The following is a 23219-nucleotide window of genomic DNA, read 5'->3' on the forward strand; positions in this document are numbered from 1 at the left end:
CAATGCAACAAAAGCAAAAAATACACAAATAAGATTATATTATACCAAAGAGCTTCTGCACAGCAAAAGAAATAATCAACAGAGCAAACAGACCACCTAACGAATGGGAGAATATACTTGCGAATCATGCATTTGACAAAGCAGTAATATCCAAAAATCTATAAGGAACTCAAGCAACTCAACAACAACAAAAAACATTAAAAAGCAAGCAAAGGATGTAATAAGATATTCATCAAAAGAAAACATACAAGTGGCCAGCAAGCTTATGAAAAGATGCTCATCACTAATCATCAGAGAAATGCAAATTCAAGCTGCAGTGAGATACCATTTCACACCAGTCAGAATGGCCACTATTAAAAAGTAAAAAAAAAAAAAAAAAAAAAAAAAAAAAGAAAGAAAAGAAAAAGAAAAAAGTGAATGCATATACAATGTAAATTAGTGCAACCTAGCTGGAATCAACTTCAGTTAAGGGGGAAGGTTGCAGAAGCCAAGGTTCTTGTCATGTAGATGAAGCCTCTAGATAGCAGGTTTCAGAAAGAATATATGTGAATGTTCTTATCATAGGTGTCAGACTCTCAGGAGAGGACCAGTAAGGGAGGGAGATTCTTTACAGAATGTATATTTTATCAAAAGACAGATTTGCAGGCCCATTTCAAAATATGTCAAAAAATATATTTTGGGGTAAAATACTTTGATTTTCTTTTAAGGCCTGTTATTTGTCGTGTGAAGTTATGCCACAGTCAGGTTGGAGTTGGTCTTCTTGTTACAAAGAGGCTGTTTTGTCAGTTATAATTATAATGTTAATGCTGTTCACTTGTGCCTCAACTCCAAGGACAGAAAGGTACAATGAGACATGTCTGACCCCACTTACCATCATGGCCTGAACTAGTTTTTCAGGTTTGTTTGGTCCTCCTTGACTGAGAAATCTACTTAGTTGGGGGACTTAGAATTTTATTTGTGCTTTACATCCTGCTCTTTCTGGCAAACGTTTGCAAGGCAACATCAATAGTGAAACTTTGGCTGGGCTTGGTGACTCATGCCGGTAATCCTAGCACTTCAGGAGACAGAGGTGGGCGGATCACTTGAGGCCAGGAGTTCAAAACCAGCCTGGCCAACATGACGAAACCCCATCTCTACAAAAAAAATGCAAAAATTAGCCAGGTGTGGTGGCGCATGCCTGTAATCCCAGCTGCTTGGGAGGCTGAGGCAAAAGAATCGTTTGAACCCAGGAGGCAGAGTTTGCAGTGATCTGAGATCATGCCACTGCACTCCAGCCTAAGCAACAGAGCAAGACTGTCTCAAAAAAAAAATAAAATAAAAAGTCTAACTTTAATTTTTTCCCTGTTGCAAGGGTGGTGAAGCTACCTGCCCTGGATTCATTCTGTTCCTTGACAGGGCCCCTATGGCCAACAGACTTAAAGCCAAAAGACTTATAGCCAATTTAAATGTTTGAGGACTAAACTCATTTTTTTTTTTATCTTGCCCACATTCCTATCTAAGGGGTCTGGAGAGCCATGCCCTACAAATCATAAATTCTCATCAGAAGGGTTTTATTTAACCCTATATATCATGACATATTTTCCAACCTGCCTCTGGCATAACATTATGAGGCAAGGAAGAAAATCAAAATATTTTACCCCAAAACATGTTTATTTGCCATATCTTAAAATGGCCCTGCAAAGCTGTTATTTTTGGGGAAGAATGTGCATCTGTAAACAATCTCCATTATCATAGCTGGAATTTTTTCTTCAAGACCCTCCCAATCCTAAAGAGATGTAACTAAAATCTGAATCAGAAAAATTTGTCATCTGCTGTCTCTAAGGGCAGCCACTGTAACACTTCAAAGGAACTTGGATCTCCACAATTTTTACCTTAACCAGAACATTCCCTTTCTATGAATCCAAGATCTTTAAACAAACTCAACCAATTATCAACCAGAAAATTTTTAATTCACCTATGGCCTGGAAGCCCCCTCACTTTGAGTTGTCCTGCCTCTCTGGACGAAACCAATGTATTTCTTAAATGTATCTGATGTCTCATGCCTCTCTAAAATGTATAAAACAAGCTGCACCCCGATCACCTTGAGCAGATGTTCTCAGCACCTTCTACAGGCTGCGTCATGGGCCATGGTAGCTCAAATTGGGCTCAGAATAAATCTCTTCAAATATTTTACAAAGTTTGACTCTTTTCTTCGACATATTCTAGGCCAGACAGGAATAGGGGTGGGCAGGCATTCATCAACTCTTAAAAATTTTAAAGCAACATAAAAGCCAAAAACCAAAAGCCAAAGATGACAAAATTGACTTGTATAACTTTGTTAAATCAGGTTTAGCCTAAAGCTGCCTCCTTATATATTTTAAGTTCAGCCTAAAGGCTTCCCTGTAAAACAAGTGGACATATAAACAGACCACAGCCTACACTTGTGCCAACGACAGACTATTGGCCATATACAGCCAACCATTCAAACTCTGTTCAAATAAGGCAAATTCCTAGCTGTAACCAATCAAGCTGTTTCTATACCTCACTACTATATTTTTTATGTCACTTTCCTTTTTATGTCCATAAATCTTCTTCCACCATGTTGGCTGCACTGGAGTCTCTGAGCTTACTCTGGCTCCGGAGGCCGCTTGACTCATGAATCGTTTATTGCTCAATTAAACTCTTTTAAATTTAATTTGGCTAAAGTTTTTCTTTTAACAGATGGCATCAGAAGTGGGATCTGAAGCAGAGCTTCTAATGACTCCCAGGAGTGCTGAGTGACCAAGCAAGGTACCTGCCGGGTCCACTGTGCCCACTGCTTTCTCGCAGCAACTGGGGATCGTGGAAAGTTCTCAGATTTTGAAGTTCCACAGATTTGTGTTTTGAGCTCTCCAAGTTTCTTTGAGCAAATTTCTGATCCAAACTGGGTTTGGAAGTCGTGACCAAAACTGGACTGGGTCCAGGATAGAATATGGTAATTAACTGGCTTGGATCCAGTTAGAGGCCTCTTACATCTGACAGGGTCAAAAAGAACCCAGGTAAATGGCAATATTGCAGGGGGCGTAAAATTTGGCTTTTGGAAATTTGCAGGGATTTTTGTGTTCTACCCCTTTGTTTCATTTTTCTTGTGCACTTAGGTAGGAAAAAAATCACTGGCTAAGCTGATGAAGGGAACCTGATGGCAAAGCCAATATTTGTGGTAAAAATGGCATCCTTAATTTCTGAAGAAATGAGTTCTGGCTTACACACGCGTAAGTATTAAGCCCCGGAAGCAGCAAAGTCTTACAGAAATGGCAAAATCTTAACTAAAGATAACTTACAGTGGAACATTTTAAATGAACAACCCTGCACTGAAGTGATTTGAAAATAAGGGCTCTTACATCAGTCTCACTGAAGGATGTCTGTTGATATGCAAAAGCTTCTAAAAATACTTCAGTATTTTAAAGACTTTACGGAAAAACAAACAGCTTAAGAGAATGATTAAAGAAATTAAATCTGCCTTGCACTCTGCTGATGGCTGTGGATGACAGGATTCGGCATGTAAAGGATCATGGGACATGGGGAACTGTTTTTCTCCTCAAATAGGGAAAGGAGAGCTGATGGTACTCCTAAAAAGGATCCCTTCACGACGGATAAGCAGCCCCCTGAACTTTAATTCAGTGTTACTGCAATGGGTAGGTCCTTCTCTGGCCTCCCTGAGCTCTTTGCCTTCCCCACCCCACCACAGGCAATATTTTTCTCTTTTCCCTTTTCTAGCTTTTCTGTTACTCAGGGCAACTGTCTGCTCTTTCATCTTGCCCAGAGTCCACATATTGAAATTCCTGGTTGGAAGCTCATTCCATCTCACTTTCAGTGGATGACAGGGCCCAATCTGAGGCAAGTCTGACCCTTGCCGGTTCAATATTGGGCACTAAGTAGAGTTTTGTCACATGTATTTTGCATTGGCCAGAATAGAAAATGTTAATTTCGTTACCCCATGCAACCTCTTGTAAGCATCTTGCAAAACTGAAAGGCTTTTGCCTATGGTTTTAAGAAACAGAAATAGGTTTTATGAAATAGAAAAAGGTAATTTTCCTTTGTAATGTGGCTTGGCCAAGGCTATGGGCAGCAAGCAGGGTTGCTAGGATCACTAAGGGAAAGGGAACCTAAAAGCTTGACATGCCTCCAAAAGGGTACCCTCAGATTTCTGGCCTCTATCTATGCAAACTAGCTGTAGAAATGGTAAAAATCACTGTCTCCTCTGCAAAGTTTTCATTAATGAAAAAAAGGATTTGTGAGACTAGTCTTAAACTGTAGCAAATGTGGTGTACTTTGTGCTATGAATTGGGATCATTTTGTCATAAAAACGGGTACTACAGGATAGAATGCAGGCCTAGGACCCCCATAAGCTCACTGTTTAAGCCAGTCCAGCAAACTGGTCAATTACAAACTTTGCTGCAGGTGTCTGAAAACATTAAAAAAAAAAAATGGATGGGGATTCCCTCTCATTTAGTTTTATGTCCTTGGGAGCTTGTTACCACACGGTAGTACTTCCTCTTGGTCTCCACCATCTGGAGGACAGGAATTGTGGAGTTCGTGTCATAGTACTAAAAATTATCTTGAGCAATTAAAAGCCTTTGCAAGTTTGAAACTGGCTGCTCTAGGCTCCTTCTGTGAAGAGCAATGGAAACTACCTAATGCTGTAGCTTAGTGGCTAAGACTTTGCCTTTTTACAGTGGCAGCCTGGTTTCAATTCTTGGCTCAGAGAATGAGTCCTTTCCTGTTTGATATCTGTGTGATCTTTGTCATTTATTCTCTTTCCCTCCATGAACAACTTTCGACATCCATCTTGAATCTTCCCTTCTCTGGGCTACCTGTGGAGAGTCTAGATTTTGTAAAAATCGCTTATTACCTCTTTGAAAATACCTCAGACACTCGTGGTTGTCATAACCTTAGTTAAGGCTTATTGGTTTCACCTGAGAGATTACTTTTGTAATAGTTAAAAAGCCAGAAATATTGGCTGTTTGGCCTAGCTTAAGTCAGGTTAATATGAGTTTAAAGTGGCTTTTTTTTTTAAAGTGCACTATAGGTAAAAGCCAGCTTAATTAAAATAGAATATCCAAGATATAGGTATATTTAAAAGTCCTTTTCGATTTTTTCTGTTCTTGGATCTTATTTTTCCATTAAAAAAAAAAAAGAAAAAAGAAAAAAAAGGTGTTTTTCTTTTCAGTTAACTCAATTGTTTTTCTCCATTTTGTCTTCTTGCCATTCTTGATGCACGCACGAGGTAACTGTGTGTGCATCAGTTACTAAGATAACTTCTAACAGCCTGGAACTCCTTGGGAAAAACAGAGGAGGCACCACAGACCCTGGTTTTGGGAAAAACCTCTGTTTTCCTCATGAAACCCCAGGAATTGAAAGCAGATAGATTGCTCACAAAATCTAAGGCTATATTTTTGGGGATGGCAAATGACAGTTATGGGGGGCGGATACTCGGCTCTTTGCACGTTTCAATCAGAGAAACATGTTCTTGGTCACCTAGAAAGTATGGAAATGTCCCCACCCCACACTGAGAAATAAGGCTCCCGTAAGGGATGGGCTGATCACAAAATGAACTAATTGGTTTTGGATTGCTCTGCAACAAATGCATGGTAAGGATCATTGCACTGTCTTGTTCCATAGCATTTCTTTTTTGGGGATCCAGTATAAACTGGGACCCTAAATTTTGGGGGATCTGTTTTGCCTTTCAGCTGTGCCTGTTTATTAGGTCCTAAAAACCGCATATTTTCCTAGCCCTCTTCCACAAAGGACTCCATCCTGAAGCCAGTAATCCAATTAAGACAAAACTGACAAAAACTGGCAAATGAAAAAATCTTACAACTACTGGATCTACTTCTGTTTGTATTTTTATATGTTGTATGTGATGTTTATAAATGAAAAAGCTCTAATTGGCTTAAAAATCAATGAGTGCTTAAATCAAATATGTTTTTCATAAAAATAACTGTAATGCCTTTTAGTTCATCTGACTTTAGTAAGCTTTGGGAAATAAAGACAGTTTTAAAGTTTACTAGTAAAATAAAGGTATTTGGTCTAAATTAGGCAGGTCAGATATTAGATTTATAAAATGCTTTAAATAAACTGCTTCTTTGACTTCTAAAATTTGTTCAACTTACCTGTTTTGGAGCCACTAGGAAAGGCCTGCGGACATGTGGAATTAGCCATGCCCCCTGGCTATGCTTCAAAGAGTCAGACTTTATCTGCACTTCTGATGTCCTAGGCTCCACACCTAGTACGTAATTAAAATCAGTTACTTGCCAGGTTTTTCAACAAAAATAAAAATTGTTAAGAGTTAACACTGTAACATGTAATTGAGACTAGTGAAAAAGGTTTTACATGGAAGCTGTGTGAGCAAAGTGAAATGTGCTTTTAGTAAAAGATTATAAGAAGGCATTGGAATGTAAATTTTTGCCTAGTTTAGAGGGTTAAAGGATTGTTTTAATTTAGATAGGATAAAGCTAAAGGTCTGAACAAGTTGTGGAAGGTTTCTGAAAAATTAATCTTGTAAAAGAAACTGTGTGTGTGAACATATTGGCTAAATTTAAAGTAGCATTATTCAGTTTTTCCATAAACTGAACATTGGAATAAAAGCACAACAGGGTTTTATTAGAGCACTGAACTGCTTTTTAATACAAATTTGTAAAAGGTTATCAAAAGTTTATGAGAATCTCACCTTATGGTCAAACTGATAAAGACTGAATTTGTCTATAAGGTTTTATTAAAAATTGGGGTTGACATTAATAGTACATTAATGCAAAGATGAAATTTGGCATTCTCTCTTGAATAAGATTTTCATGCAATATTAGAGGATAATAAAAGTTTTGTTTCCCCTCCAAATAAACTACAGGAAAAAGAAGAGAAAGACACAGATTGTTTGAAAAACTAAGTCTTCTATCAATGAGTCAACTTTTTGGCCTTTAAAAATTTTTTGAGTTATTTTGGCTAAATGACTTATCGTGACCTCGAATTCCATTTTATAATATCAAGTGTTTTAAACCTTTAATATATTTGATAGCCTTCCCAAAATCAAATTTCAGCTTCAAAATTAAGTCTTTTTTGACTTCTAACTTTGGGATGCTACAGAGGCCCCTGAAGCATCCAAAAGAGGGGTAAACAGGATTATTTGACATGTTAAGTTACATGGGAACCACTGTCAAAATAAGAAATGTTTAACCTTCTTCAGGTTATATTCTAATGAATGTTAATATATGTTACAACATTGTATGGGATTTCTAAAATTCTAATATGTCTAAATACATGCTATCAATCATAATTACAGTTATAATAAATTGTAGACCACAGAAATAACCAAATTTACTTGTCAATTGTGTAACTATGACTATTTAACATCATTTCCACAGTTAACTGCTTAATACTGATGCAGTTTCTGAAAACTTCACAAGCACAAAATATCCTAGAATATGGTGTCTTTTAGGTTCCTGAAAGGATGGGAAGGAATACGAAAAGAGCTCCTGAATACAGGTTTCTGGAAACTTCAGAATTGTATCATTTGGATGTGTAAGAATTCCTGAAACTTGGCGAAATGTGGTGGCTCACACCTGTAATCCCAGCACTTTGGGAGGCCGAGGCGGGCAGATCACGAGGTCAGGAGTTCGGGACCAGCCTGGCCAACATGGTGAAACTCTGTCTCCACTAAAAATACAAAAAAAAAAAAAAAAAAATTAGCCAGGCCTGGTGGCAGGGACCTGTAATCCCAGCTACTTGAGAGGCTGAGGCAGGAGAATCGCTTGGAGGTTGCAGTGAGCCGAGACTGTGCCACTGCCCTCCAGCCTGGGCAACAGAGAGAGACTCCATCTCAAAAAAATAAAAATAAAAAGAATTCTTGTAACTTTAACGAAAAGACTTACTTGTTTTTAAAACTCCTACTCACGTAGAACAAAAATTAATTGAATAACAAGAAAACACTTTGTCAGAACTTCATGCTAAACAAGCCAGTACTGAAATTGTTTAGATATACAATTCAATGGATTCCATGTTCTAAGTCAAATTACCTATGAAAACCCATCCGTTATTAGTGCTATGGACTTGAAAAGGGGGGTCTGTTGTGCACACCCATGGGGTATACTTTTATCTGTGAAAGATTTTATAGCCAGTCTTATATATATATAAAACCTTAAACCTTGGGAGCTTGTTCGGAGGTTCTAGCAGAGGACTGCAGCTACTCGTATACCCTTGACCAAAGAATGGTCCTCCCATGCAGCTTCAAAAGGGATGCACATAGAGTAGTGAGAGAGGAAGGGGACACCTGCCTAGCCAGCCAGATCAGCCAAATGAAACCTGGAGATCAATGAGGTAAGAGATGTCACAGCCATATCACCTTCACATCTAGCTAACTTTATACCTTGATGGATGGAAGATGAAGGCCAAATGTGAGAAATTTTAATGGTACATATGTTGCTTCATAATCAATTGGAAACAGACATTTGTTCACTCCTCTTAACTACATCATGGGTTAAAGAGAACATTGCCAGGAAGCCTTCACTCTTCTAGGAGGGCCTCAATTGTTAGGTTCTATTTTTCCCATGGTTTAAAGTAAAAGAGGCAATGATTTCAAATGTATCCCTCATGATAGGTTCTATAGCACATTTTACTGTAAAGGCTAAAGTTACAAAACAGACTTTAAATTCCCTTGGGAAAGCTATGCTAAATAATAGAATTGCTCTAGATTACTTACTGGCTAAACAGAGAAGTAACTGTGCAGCTGCTGGCACGTGTGGCCTATGAAGAAATACATCACATCAGGTATTATATTCAGTTGTAGGACATTAATGAAGAGACTGCTTACTTAAGTGAGCAAACTCTTTAGCTCATTCTTTGGATTTTAGGTGGTTTGGTTTATGAGGACCCTAAGTAACTAACTACTCCAAACTCTTGTTATTATCTTCCTGATACACTATAGTCTTCCTGGTACATTGTATTCTCCTTAAAATTTTAAATGTTTCCATGCAGCCATCTCTAGAATGTCAAATGGTCTCTCTTCAACTGGAATGACAAGAGCTGAAAAAAATTGTGTGACCATGAGGACACTGTAACCTATAAGTGACATGCTGAGACCAGAAACCCAAAGTGATGGTAACTGAGAGTAGCACTAAGACCCTAAGTTTTGGTCACAGTGTCAATCACCTAAGTGAGAACCTGACCAAAATGGGGGAATTTTTAAACAAAATTATGAGAGGCCATTGTTTTGGACTGAGTTCATGCATTATGCCCCAACAGACCAGATCGAACCAAACGAAAATTGAGTCACTCATGCTAAATGTGACATAATCAAACTAAAACTTTAAGGAAAAACACAGATCCTAGAACAGACTAGGTTTTGTTTTTTGTTTTTGTTTTTTTTTCTCCTATAAAAAGGATGTTCCAGCATAAGGAGGTACCCTCTACTCTAACCCTTACAAAAAAATCAAATAATCTGAAGTCCTTGTTTCCACCTTAAAAAACCCACTGTTCTGCCACTTCCCAACGGGTTTCAAGACCAAATAAGTACACACACAATAGTAATAGGAACATCAATGACTAAAATATGGCCAATGTCTCAAAATTGAGAAGATGACCAAAAGAGGGAAACTGTTAAAGTTTAGCCTAAAGCTTCCTCCTTACAAATGCTAAGTTTGGCCCAAAGGTTTAGGCCAAAGGTTTCCCTGTACTTGAACTATAACAAGTAAAAGTATAAACAGACTCCACCCTACATTTGTGCCAATCACTGAGATTAGGCCAATCAAATGTACACAACTGTTCAAATCATGTTCAAATAAGGCAAACATTGAGCTGTAACCAATCCAGCTGTTTCTGTACCTCACTTCAATTTTCTGTGTATCACTTTCCTTTTTCTGTCCATAAACATTCTTCCACCATGTGGCTGCACTGAGTCTCTGAGTCTACTCTGGCTCAGGAGGCAGACCAATTCGCAAATCATTCATTGCTCAAGTAAACTTTTAAGTTTAATTCGGCTGAAGTTTTTAATTTCTATGTGATGAGCTAGCATAATTTTGGTTTCAGTTACAGACTGTAGTAATTAGCTACGTGAAACACAATCATCTTATTAAAACCATTTAAACTTAGGAATTTAGAGACTTTTGTTATGCCACAAAGTTTTTTGTGTGGTCTTTTTAGTAATTTATACTAAGATGGCTGATTTTAAAAGAGCTTTCTGTATTTATCTGTATAAGTTTCATAACTTGGAGCACTCTACCCATTAGACTTTGTCACTAAGTATCTTAATATCCCCCTCTCAGTAATTTTCTTTCAATTTTATGGAGAGTAGAAAATTCTTTATAGTTGGGATGGATGGAAAGAACCCAGGAGGCAGTTTCTCATTTTGTCAGCTGTTTAGGCATGGGTGCCTGTCCTTTATTTGAAGAAGCTAAACTAATTTTATCCCTCAAAACTGGTCCTTAAAGTCCCATATGCTCAACTTTTCTACAAGAGTACTTGCACTTTTGAGAAAAGGTGTTTATATAGTTTTAGCAATGGGGCATTAGCAATAAAAATGGATTGGGCCCAGTGGGATTTAAAATAGTTTTAAATTTTGGAGATACCATGTAGAGAAAGGTAATTTTTGTTGTTTTACCCAATTTTATAAGCTATATATAGAATTGACTTCTTTTTTGACAGTTTCACTCTGTCACCCAAGCTGGAGTGAAGTGGGATGATCTCAGCTCCCTGGAACTTCCGCCTCCCGGGTTCAAGTAATCCTCCTACCTCTCATCCCAAAAGCTAGGACTACAGGCGCATGCTACTACACCCAGCTAATTTTTGTATTTTTAGTAGAGACAGGGTTTCACCACATTGGCCAGGCTGGCCTCGAACTCCTACCTCAAGTAGTCTACCTGTCTTGGCCTCCCAAAGCTGGGGTTACAGATGTGAGCCACCGTGCCTGGCCCAGAATTAAAAATATTTAAATACAAAGGACATAAGCCCTGCTAGCTCTGACAATGACAGAAAAAGAACTCACAGGTAGCTAAACATTTAAATTATCTAGTATTAAGGCACAGAACAAATTATATTAAAATAGAGAAAAAACAATTTAGTATTTATATGTTTATATACAGGCCTAGCCCAGTATCACATGAAAGCATTTTTGTTTTTTGTTTTGAGACAGGGTCTCACTTTGTCACCCAGGCTGGAGTGCAATGGCACCATCTCCACTCACTGCAGCCTCGACCTCCTGGGCTAAAGCAATCCTACTGCCTTGGCCCCCCAAGTAGCTGGGACTACAGGTACATGCCAACAAACCAAGTTACTTTGAACTTTTTGTAGAGATGGGGTATTGCCATATTGCCCACAGGCTGATTTTGAACTCCTGACCTCAGGAGATTCACTTGCCTTGGTCTCCCAAAGTGCTGAAATTACAGGTGTGAACCACCATGCCTGGCCTAGTTTATTTATATTTTTAATTTAAAAAAACATTCTGACTGCATCCTCTCCCTCTTACACTCCCAGAGGAAGTGAAGAGTTATCATCAATGGCAAATGGCAGTTGCGGAAAAGCAACACCAAAAGCTGCACAAATACACCCTCCCAAGACTAAACCAGGAAGATGTCGAATCCCTGAATAGACCAATAACAAGTTCTGAAATGGAGGCAGTAATAGCCTACCAACCAAAAAAGCCCAGGACCAGACAGATTCACAGCTGAATTCTACCAGAGGTACAAAGAGGAGCTGATATCATTCCTTCTGAAACTATTCCAAACAATAGAAAAAGAGGAACTCCTCCCTAACTCATTTTATGAGACCAGCATTATCCTGATACCAAAACCTGGCAGAGACACAACAAAAAAAGAACTTCAGGCCAATATTCCTGATGAACATCGACGTGAAAATCCTCAATACAATACTGGCAAACCAAATCCAGCAACATATCAAAAAGCTTATCTACCACAATCAAGTTTGCTTCATCCCTGATATGCAAGGCTGGTTCAACATATGTAAATCAATAAATGTAATCCATCTTATTAACAGAACCAATGCAAAAACCACATTATCTTCTCAATAGATGCAGAAAAGGCCTTCAATAAAATTCAACATCCCTTCATGCTAAAAACTCTCAATAAACTAGGCATTGATGGAACCTATCTCAAAATAATAAGAGCTATTTATAACAAACCCACAGCCAATATCATACTGAATGGGCAAAAGCTAGAAGTATTCCCTTTGAAAACTGACACAAGAAAATGATGTCCTCTCTCACCACTCCTATTTAACATAGTATTGGAAGTCCTGGCTAGGGCACTCAGGCAAGAGAAAGAAATAAAGCGTATTCAAATAGGAATAGAGGATGTAAAATTGTCTCTGTTTGCAGATGACATGATTGTATATTTAGAAAAACCCATCGTCTCAGCTCAGAATCTCCTTAAGCTGATAAGCAACTTTAACAAAGTCTCAGGATACAAAATCAATGTGCAAAAATCACAAGCATTTCTATATGCCAATAATAGATAAACAGAGAGCCAAATCATGAATGAACTCCCATTCACAATTGCTACAAAGAGAATAAAATACCTAGAATTACAACTTACAAATAATGGGAAGGACCTCTTCAAGGAGAACTACAACCCACTGCTCAAGGAAATAAAAGAGGACACAAACAAACAGAAAAACATTTCATGTTCATGGATAAAAAGAATCAATATTGTGAAAATGGCAATACTGCCCAAAGTAATTTATAGATTCAATGCTATCCCCATCAAGCTACCATTGACTTTCTTCACAGAATTACAAAAACCACTTTAAATTTCATATGAAACCAAAAAATAGCCCATATAGCCAAGACAATCCTAAGCAAAAAGAACAAACTGGAGACATCACGCTACCTGACTTCAAATTATACTACAAGGCTACAGCAACAAAAACACCATGGTACTGGTACCAAAATAGATATATAGACCAACGGAACAGAACAGGGGCCTCAGAAATAATGCCAAACATCTACAAATCATCTGATGGTTGAAAAACCTGACAAAAACAGGCAATGGGGAGAGGATTTCCTATTTAATAAATACTGCTGGGGAAACTGGCTAGCCATATGCAGAAAACTGAAACTGGATCCCTCCCTTACACCTTATACAAAAATTAACTCAAGATGGATTAAAGACTTAATAAGACCTAAAACCATTAAAACCCTAGAAGAAAACCTAGGCAATACCATTCAGGACACAGGCATGGGCAAAGACTTCATGACTAAAACACCAAAAGCAATGGCAACAAAAGCCAAAATTTACAAATGGGCTCAACTAAAAAGCTGCTGCAAAGCAAAAGAAACTATCAGAGTGAACAGGCAACCTACAGAATGGGAGAAAAATTTTGCAATTTCTCCATCTGACAAAGAGCTAATATCCAGAATCTACAAAGAACTTAAACAAATTTACAATTAAAAAAAACAACCCCATCAATAAATGGGTGAAGGAATATGAACAGATGCTTCTCAAAAGAAGACATTTATGCAGCCAACAAACATATGAAAAAAAGCTCATCATCACTGCTCATTAGAGAAATGCAAATCAAAACCACAATGAGATACCATCTCACACCAGTTAGAATGGCGATCATTAAAAAGTCAGAAAACAACATATGCTGAAGAGGATGTGGATAAATAGAAATGCTTTTATACTGTTGGTGGGAGTGTAAATTAGTTCAACCATTGTGGAAGACAGTGTGGAGACTCCTCAAGGATCTAGAACCAGAAATACCATTTGACCCAGCAATCCCATTACTGGGTGTGTACCCAAAAAATTATAAATCATTCTACTATAAACACACATGTACATGTATGTTTATTGCAGCACTGTTCACAATAGCAAAGACTTGGAACCAACCCAAATGCCCATCAATGATAAACTAAATAAAGAAAATGTGACACATCTACACCATGGAATACTATGCAGTCATAAAAAAGGATGAGTTCATGTCCTTTGCAGGGACACAGGTGAAGCTGGAAACCATCATTCTCAGCAAACTAATACAGGAACAAAAAAACCAAACACTGCATGTTCTCACTCATAAACGGGAGCTGAACAATGAGAACACATGGACATAGGGAGGGGAACATCACAAACCGGAGCATCTCAAGGGGTGGGGGGTTAGGGGAGGGATAGCATTAGAAGAAATACCTAATGTAGATGACAGGTTGATGGGTGCAGCAAACCACCGTGGAATTTGTATACCTATGTAACAAACCTGCAGGTTCTGCACATGTACCCCAGAACTTAAAGTATAATAAAAAAAAATCAAAGTCCAATTTTTTAGAAAGGTTATTATGAATAATTTCCTTTCCATTCTAGCCAACAGAATCGCATACACAATTTTAAAATAAATTCTCTTTTTAATGAAGTTTATTACACAGACCAATTATAACACATTTGGACTTCTTGTTTTGTCCTAAACACACTCTTTCTTAAATAACCAGCCATTTCATTTTAGGATAAAAATCTATCATACAAGATTCTTTTTTATACAAAATTATTTTCCTTTTAATCTTTGCTAACAAAAATACCTGTTTATAACTTAACTTTCTTTAAATCTCTCTCTTACTTAATGGTTTCCTTTATCTTGTTATATATCTTTTAATAAACTTTGAATTGGACAATTATTTTCATTTTATTTCTTATCACTTCTTAATTTCATTTTTTTCTTACAATTTTTCTTTTTTCATTGGAATACTTATTTTGGCACACTTTATATGTAAAATCACAAATTAATTAAAATTTTGATTTTTTATAATAATTTTTTGTGAAAACCTAGGAAGCAGGAAATCTTTAATTGTCACATCAGCACTTATAGGTGTGTATCATCTATTTTTTTTTCTTTTTCTTGAGACGCAGGTTTGCTCTCTCCCCAGGCAGGGGTGCAATGGCACAATCTCGGATCACTGCAACCTCCGCCTCCTGGGTTCAAGCAATTCTCCTGCCTTAGCCTCCTGAGTAGCTGGGATTACAGGCGTGTACCACCACTCCCAGCTAATTTTTGTATTTTTAGTAGAGACGGGGTTTCACCATACTGGTAAGGTTGGTCTCAAACTCCTGACCTCATGATCTGCCTCCCAAAGTGCTGGGATCACATGTGTGAGCCACCATGCCTGGATGGTGAGAAACATCCTATAATTATTTTGAAAATGTTTTTAATAATGTAATTTAAAAACTGATAATGACCCAGACATTTAATATCTATTATTTGATACAACATTAAGATTTAACTTATATAACATGTTCATTTATAAGTTTTTATTCTATTACATTTACCTAATTTATTATTAATAGGTTTTTCTTACTGATAACTCTGGATTGAGCTGTTTCCATTAAATCAACAATATTAAATGTCTTGGGGTGGAGCCAAGATGCCCAAATAGGAAGAGCTCCAGTCTATAGCTCCCAGCATGAGTGACGCAGAAGACGGGTGATTTCTGCATTTCCAACTGAGGTACCAGGTTCATCTCACTGGGGAGTGTCAGACAGTGGGTGCAGGACAGTGGGTGCAGTGCACCGAGCATGAGCCAAAGCAGGGCGAGGCATCGCCACACCGGGGAAGTGCAAGGGGTCAGGGAATTCCCTTTCCAAGCCAAGCAAAGCTGTGACAGACGGCACCTGGAAAATCGGGTCACTCCCAGCCCAACACTGCGCTTTTCCAACAGTCTTAACAAACGACACACCAGGAGATTATATCCCGCGCCTGGCTCAGAGGGTCCTATGCCCGCAGAGCCTCGCTCATTGCTAGCACAGCAGACTGAGATCAAACTGCAAGGCGGCAGTGAGGCTGGGGGAGGGGCGCCCGCCATTGCCCAGGCTTGAGTAGGTAAACAAAGCAGCTAGGAAGCTCGAAATGGGTGCAGCCCACTGCAGCTCAAGGAGGCCAGCCTGCCTCTGTAGACTCCAACTCTGGGGGCAGGGCATAGCCAAACAAAAGGCAGCAGAAACCTCTGTAGACTTAAATGTTCTTGTGTGACAGCTTTGAAGAGAGTAGTGGTTCTTCCAGCACGCAGCTTGAGATCTGAGAACGGACAGACTGCCTCCTCAAGTGGGTCCATGACCCCCGAGTAGCCTAACTGGGAGGCACCCCCCAGTAGGGGCAGACTGACACCTCACAAGGTCTGGTACTCCTCTGAGACAAAACTTCCAGAGGAACGATCAGGCAGCAACATATGCTGTTCATCAATATCTGCTGTTCTGCAGCCTCTGCTGCTGATACCCAGGCAAACAGGGTCTGGAGTGGACCTCCAGCAAACTCCAGCAGACCTGCAGCTGAGGGTCCTGACTGTTAGAAGGAAAACTAACAAACACAAAGGACATCCACATCAAAACCCCATCTGTACGTCGCCATCATCAAAGACCAAAGGTAGATAAAACCACAAAGATGGGGAAAAAACACAGCAGAAAAACTGGAAACTCTCAAAATCAGAGCGCCTCTCCTTCTCCAAAGGAACACAGCTCCTCACCAGCAATGGAACAAAGCAGGATGGAGAATGACTGACGAGTTGAGAGAAGGTGGCTTCAGAAGATTAAACTACTCCGAGCTAAAGAAGGAAGTTCGAACCTATGGCAAAGAAGTTAAAAACCTTGAAAAAAAATTAGCTGAATGGCTAACTAGAATAACCAATGCAGAGAAGTCCTTAAAGGACCTCATGGAGCTAAAAACCATGGCACAAGAAATACGTGACGAATGCACAAGCCTCAGTAGCCGATTCAATCAACTGGAAGAAAGGGTATCAGTGATGGAAGATCAAATGAATGAAATGAAGCGAGAAGTTTAGAGAAAAAAGAATGAAAAGAAATGAACAAAGCCTCCAAGAAAATATGGGACTATGTGAAAAGACCAAATCTACGTCTCATTGGTGTCCCTGAAGTGACAGGGAGAATGGAACCAGATTGGAAAACACTCTGCAGGATATTATCCAGGAGAACTTCCCCATCTAGCAAGGCAGGCCAACATTCAAATTCAGGAAATACAGAGAACGCCACAAAGATACTCGTCGAGAAGTGCAACTCCAAGACACATAATTGTCAGATTCAGCAAAGTTGAAATGAAGGAAAAAATGTTAAGGGCAGCCAGAGAGAAAGGTCGGGTTACCCACAAAAAGAAGCCCATCAGACTTAACAGCGGATCTCTCAGCAGAAACTCTACAAGCCAGAAGAGAGTGGGGGCCAATATTCAACATTCTTAAAGAAAAGAATTTTCAACCCAGAATTTCACATCCAGCCAAAACAAGCTTCGTAAGTGAAGGAAAAATAAAATCCTTTACAGACCAGCAAATGCTAAGAGATTTTGTCACCACCAGGCCTGCCCTAAAAGAGCTCCTGAAGGAAGCACTAAACATGGAAAGGAAACCTGGTACCAGCCATTGCAAAAACATGCCAAATCGTAAAGACCATCGATGCTAGGAAGAAACAGCATCAGCTAACGAGCAAAATAACCAGGTAACATCATAATGACAGGATCAAATTCACACATAACAATATTAATCTTAAATGTAAATGGGCTAAATGCGCCAATTAAAAGACACAGACTGGCAAATTGGATAGAGTGTCAAGACCCATCAGTGTGCTGTATTCAGGAAACCCATCTCACGTGCAGAGACACACATAGGCTCAAAATAAAAGGATGGAGGAAGATCTACCAAGCAAATGGAAAACAAAAAAAGGCAGGAGTTGCAATACTAGTCTCTGATAAAACAGACTTTAAACCAACAAAGATCAAAAGAGACAAAGAAGGTCATTACATAATGGTAAAGGGATCAATTGAACAAGAAGAGCTAACTATCCTAAATATATATGCACCCAACACAGGAGCACCCAGATTCATAAAGCAAGTCCTTAGCGACCCAGAAAGAGACTTAGACTCCCACACAATAATAATGGGAGACTTTAGCACCCCACTGTCAACATTAGACAGATCAACGAGACAGAAAGTTAACAAAGATATCCAAGAATTCAACTCAGCTCTGCACCAAGCGGACCTAATAGACGTCTACAGAAGTCTCCACCCCAAATCAACAGAATATACATTCTTCTCAGCACCACACCACACAATTCCAAAATTGACCACATAGTTGGAAGTAAAGCACTCCTCAGCAAATGTAAAAGAATAGAAATTATAACAAACTGTCTCTCAGACCACAGTGCAATCAAACTAGAACTCAGGATTAAGAAACTCACTCAAAACTGCTCAACTAAATGGAAACGGAACAACCTGCTCCTGAATGACTACTGGGTACATAATGAAATGAAGGCAGAAATAAAGATGTTCTTTGAAACCAACGAGAACCAAGACACAACATACCAGAATCTCTGGGACACATTTAAAGCAGTGTGTACAGGGAAATTTATAGCACTAAATGCCCACAAGAGAAAGCAGGAAAGATCTAAAATTGACACCCTAACATCACAATTAAAATAACTAGAGAAGCAAGAGCAAACACATTCAAAAGCTAGCAGAAGGCAAGAAATAACTAAGATCAGAGCCGAACTGAAGGAAACAGAGACAAAAAAACCCTTCAAAAAAATCAATGAATCCAGGAGCTGGTTTTTTGAAAAGATCAACAAAATTGATAGATGGCTAGCAAAACTAATAAAGAAGAAAAGAGAGAAGAATCAAATAGACACAATAAAAAATGATAAAGGGGTTATCACCACTGATCCCACAGAAACACAAACTACCATCAGAGAATACTATAAACACTTCTATGCAAATAAACTAGAAAATCTAGAAGAAATGGATAAATTCCTGGACACATACACCATCCCAAGACTAAACCAGGAAGAAGCTGAATCTCTGAATAGACCAATAACAGGCTCTGAAATTCAGGCAATAATTAATAGCTTACCAACCAAAAAAAGTCCAGGACCGGATGGATACACAGCCAAATTCTACCAGAGGTACAAGGAGGAGCTGGTACCATTCCTTCTGAGACTATTCCAATCAATAGAAAAAGAGGGAATCCTCCCTAACTCATTTTATGAGGCCAGCATCATCCTGATACCAAAGCCTGGCAGAGACACAACAAAAAAAAAGAGAATTTTAGACCAATATCCTTGATGAACATTGATGCAAAAATCCTCAATAAAATACTGGCAAACAGAATCCAGCAGCACATCAAAAAGCTTATCCACCATGATCAAGTGGGCTTCATCCCTGGGATGCAAGGCTGTTTCAACATACGCAAATCAATAAATGTAATCCAGCATATAAACAGAACCAGAGACAAAAACCACATGATTATCTCAATAGATGCAGAAAAGGCCTTTGACAAAATTCAACAACCCTTCATGCTAAAAACTCTCAATAAATTAGGTATTGATGGGATGTATCTCAAAATAATAAGAGCTATCTATGACAAACCCACAGCCAATATCATACTGAATGGGCAAAAACTGGAAGCATTCCCTTTGAAAATGGGCACAAGACATGGATGCCCTCTCTCACCACTCCTATTCAACATAGTGTTGGAAGTTCTGGCCAGGGCAATCAAGCAGGAGAAAGAAATAAAGGGTATTCAATTGGGAAAAGAGGAAGTCAAATTGTCCCTTTTTGCAGATGACATGATTGTATATCTAGAAAACCCCATCATCTCAGCCCAAAATCTCCTCAAGCTGATAAGCACCTTCAGCAAAGTCTCAGGATACAAAATCAATGTACAAAAATCACAAGCATCCTTATACACCAATAACAGACGAACAGAGGGCCAAATCCTGAGTGAACTCCCATTCACAATTGCTTCAAAGAAAATAAAATACCTAGGAATCCAATTTACAAGGGATGTGAAGGACCTCTTCAAGGAGAACTACAAACCACTGCTCAATGAAATAAAAGAGGATATAAACAAATGGAAGAACATTCCATGCTCATGGGTAGGAAGAATCAATATCGTGAAAATGGCCATACTGCCCAAGGTAATTTATAGATTCAATGCCATCCCCATCAAGCTACCAATGACTTTCTTCACAGAATTGGAAAAAACTCCTTGAAAGTTCATATGGAACCAAAAAAGAGCCCACATCACCAAGTCAATCCTAAGCCAAAAGAACAAAGCTGGAGGCATCACACTACCTGACTTCAAACTATACTACAAGGCTACAGTAACAAAAACACCATGGTACTGGTACCAAAACAGAGATATAGATCAATGGAACAGAACAGAGCCCTCAGAAATAATGCCACATATCTACAACTATCTGATCTTTGACAAACCTGAGAAAAACAAGCAATGGGGAAAGGATTCCCTATTTAATAAATGGTGCTGGGAAAACTGGCTAGCCATATGTAGAAAGCTGAAACTGGATCCCTTCGTTACACCTTATACAAAAATTAATTCAAGATAGATTAAAGACTTAAATGTTAGACCCAAAACCATAAAAACCCTAGAAGAAAACCTAGGCAATACCATTCAGGACATAGGCATGGGCAAGGACTTCATGTCTAAAACACCAAAAGCAATGGCAACAAAAGCCAAAATTGACAAATGGGATCTAATTAAACTAAAGAGCTTCTGCATAGCAAAAGAAACTACCATCAGAGTGAACAGGCAACCTACAGAATGGGAGAACATTTTTGCAATCTACTCATCTGACAAAGGGCTAATATCCAGAATCTACAATGAACTCAAACAAATTTACAAGAAAAAAACAAACAACCCCATCAAAAAGTGGGCGAAGGATATGAACAGACACTTCTCAAAAGAAGACATCTATGCAGCCAAAAAACACATGAAAAAATGCTCACCATCCCTGGCCATCAGAGAAATGCAAATCAAATCCACAATGAGATACCATCTCACACCAGTTAGAATGGCAGTCATTAAAAAGTCAGGAAACAACAGGTGCTGGAGAGGATGTGGAGAAATAGGAACACTTTTATACTGTTGGTAGGACTGTAAACTAATTCAACCATTGTGGAAGTCAGTGTGGCAATTCCTCAGAGATCTAGAACTAGAAATACCATTTGACCCAGCCATCCCACTACTGAGTATATACCCAAAGGATTATAAATCATGCTGCTATAAAGACACATGCACATGTACGTTTACTGTGGCACTATTCACAATAGCAAAGACTTGGAACCAACCCAAATGTCCAGCAATGATAGACTGGATTAAGAAAATGTGGCACATATACACCATGGAATACTATGCAGCCATAAAAAAGGATGAGTTCATGTCCTTTGTAGGGACATGGATGAAGCTGGAAACCATCATTCTCAGCAAACTATCACAAGGACAAAAAACCAAACAGCGCATGTTCTCACTCATAGGTGGGAATTGAACAATGAGAACACATGGACACAGGAAGGGGAACATTACACACTAGGGCCTGTTGTGAGGTGGAGGGAGGGGGGAGGGATAGCATTAGGAGATCTATCTAATGTTAAATGACGAGTTAATGGGTGCAGCACACCAACATGGCACATGTATACATATGTAAGTAACCTGCACATTGTGCACATGTACCCTAAAACTTAAAGTATAATAAAAAAATATATTAAATGTCTTATTTACCAAAAGTTACATGAACAAAAATCATTGTTTTCTGCTAGATTTATAATTTATAACCTTTGTGCCAAATTTTGACATCTTATAGTCACTGAGATGAATATAAAACCACTTGACCAGAAAATTTAAAAAAAGAAAAAAGAAAAACTACTTGACCAATACATCTAAACAATGTATGCTGACAACTGTGAAGACATTTTGAATTTTGTTTTTACCCATCAATTTAAAGCCAACTCATTGGTTAAAAATTTACTTAAGTCACATGAACTTCAAAAAGTACTTAGGAATAAGTTTCTAATTTTCTGATAAAATATTTAAGAACTTTTTAAAAGCCAATTAGAGCCCTTTTATATATTTTTGATACTCAAACTTTGTATACATATGTCATATAAACATTTAGACATATAGACACACAGAAGTAGATCTTAGGGATTCATAAGATTTTTCATTTGCCAGTTTTTCTTCTCCACTTTAGACCATTAGTCTTTTGATTACCTGTTTCCTGCTGTAAACAATTATCAGTTAGGCAAGTCCAAATGTGCATTTTTAAAGGGATGATTCTTAGGTGAAACAAAATGGAGGATTTATATTTTACTCAAGCCAAAAAAAATAAACAACAATGCTGTAAAAGTTCAGTTAAGATGGCCAGGGAAAGCAGACACCCTTAATTGTGACTTCCTTAAAGATTTTTAAAAATTGGCTTACTGGCTTTAGGCTGGAGCCTTTTAAGAAACAGGGCCAAGGAAGCATGCAGCTTCTAGGGCCTGACATACAGGCAGGGCTGTAAGGCAGAACAGATATCTAAAAATCAAGGATTTCATTTTTACAGAAAATCCTCAAGACCTCAAAAGAGGAAAACATTATGAGATGAGACAATGCCATGTTTTTGCCATGCATTTCACTATAAGTACATTTCCCCTGAGGTTGGTGGCCAACAAAAGCCAAATAGCCCATTCAATAATCAGCTCATATCCCATGGCAGTCTCACTATTCAGTAGGGGGTTGGGATGTTTCCATACCTTCCAGGTGGTCAAAGGCATACTATCTCTTCCAATAACCAGCCCTAAAAATATATCTCTTACCTAGCTATTACAAATACCAAAGTCAAAAACTTTCCCATTGTGCAAAGTGATTTTTGACACCCTCAAAAGCCATTATGATCCAGCAATGCAATTTAAAAAGTGAGCAGTTTAAGATCTGCAAAAAACTTGTCTGTTTACAACTCTAGGAATTTGATAAACAAAAATAGTGGTTCCTCCCAAAAAGAAGTCTGGTACCTTCTTTTGTAAGCAATCAGGCTATCAGAAATTATTTTAGATCTTTTATTGGGCATCAAGGGTGGCAAGAGAAAAAAGGGACAGACATAAGTAAAATGGAGAGATATAATTCAGTTGAATGAGAAGAAAAACAAATATTTTTCAAAAAACAAGATCCACAGAAAGGCCTTTTAGATACACACAAATATATGCATATGTAATAGAAAAATAATATATAAACACATATTTCTAACATACACGTGTATTTGTTTATATATGTATATATTTATAACATATATGTAATTATGTTTAAATATAATTATATATATATTAGAAATTTGCTTTTAATTAAGTTGACTTTTAATCATGGAGCTCTTAAAAAAAATCCTTTTAAATATCTTACTACCACATCATAGCTAGGACAAACTGCTGGTATTTTTAAAGTAACACAAATA

At 38.2% G+C, this 23219-nt stretch overlaps 1 protein-coding gene across 1 annotated transcript in view; it reads right to left on the reverse strand.

Annotated features, from left to right (window-relative positions):
* Positions 1-23219, reverse strand: part of LOC129042073 (POTE ankyrin domain family member A) — a 118466-nt gene that overhangs the window by 48554 nt on the left and 46693 nt on the right. The window contains 2 exon segments of the mRNA XM_063668483.1: positions 6132-6244; positions 8711-8754. The gene's annotated coding sequence lies outside the window, so the exon portion shown is untranslated.

Source organism: Pongo pygmaeus, chromosome 7 (assembly GCF_028885625.2).
Source record: "Pongo pygmaeus isolate AG05252 chromosome 7, NHGRI_mPonPyg2-v2.0_pri, whole genome shotgun sequence".
NCBI classification, from domain to species: domain Eukaryota; kingdom Metazoa; phylum Chordata; class Mammalia; order Primates; family Hominidae; genus Pongo; species Pongo pygmaeus.